The 526-nt window shown below is 34.2% G+C and overlaps 1 protein-coding gene across 1 annotated transcript in view; it reads left to right on the forward strand.

Moving 5' to 3' along the window:
• RIOK3 (RIO kinase 3) overlaps positions 1-526 on the forward strand; it is a 26,983-nt gene that overhangs the window by 12,974 nt on the left and 13,483 nt on the right. The gene's annotated exons all lie outside the window — the stretch shown is intronic.

Raw genomic sequence — 526 nt, forward strand, 5'->3', positions numbered from 1 at the left:
CAAATTGATGGAATTACAGAAAAGCAAAGTTAATGCTGCATGGCAAGCAGATTAATTTAATTTAATTTTATTTTTTACTTTGTTTTGACTGGCTGGTACAGGGATCTAAACCCAAAGACCTTGGTGTTATAAGGTTGTACTCTAACCAGTGTCAGAGTAATTTAAAAGTGTTACTGTAGAAAGTTGAAACAGTATAGGGACATGTAAAGAAAAACACAATCATCCTAATCCCACCACCCAGAGATAACCATTAATAATTCTGTGTAGACTTCTCCAGTTTTGTTTCAGTGTACATATTATTTTTTATACTGTTGTAATCACATATATCACAGAGGCAGGTGTAAGTGGCAGAACAATATGTGAACCTGGTTTTGACCCAAAAGCAATGTCTTTCCACTATGGGGCCCTTTGGTACCAGGTTGGGGGACATGCTTAGATTAGTTCTGTTTCCTCCCCTTATGACTCTGATCCTTACTTTAAGAAGTAGTAGCTTTTTTTTTTTTTTTTTTTTTTTTTTTTTTTTTTT

This window comes from Galeopterus variegatus, unplaced genomic scaffold, assembly GCF_000696425.1.
Source record: "Galeopterus variegatus unplaced genomic scaffold, G_variegatus-3.0.2 Scaffold407, whole genome shotgun sequence".
In the NCBI taxonomy this organism is placed as follows: Eukaryota; Metazoa; Chordata; class Mammalia; order Dermoptera; family Cynocephalidae; genus Galeopterus; species Galeopterus variegatus.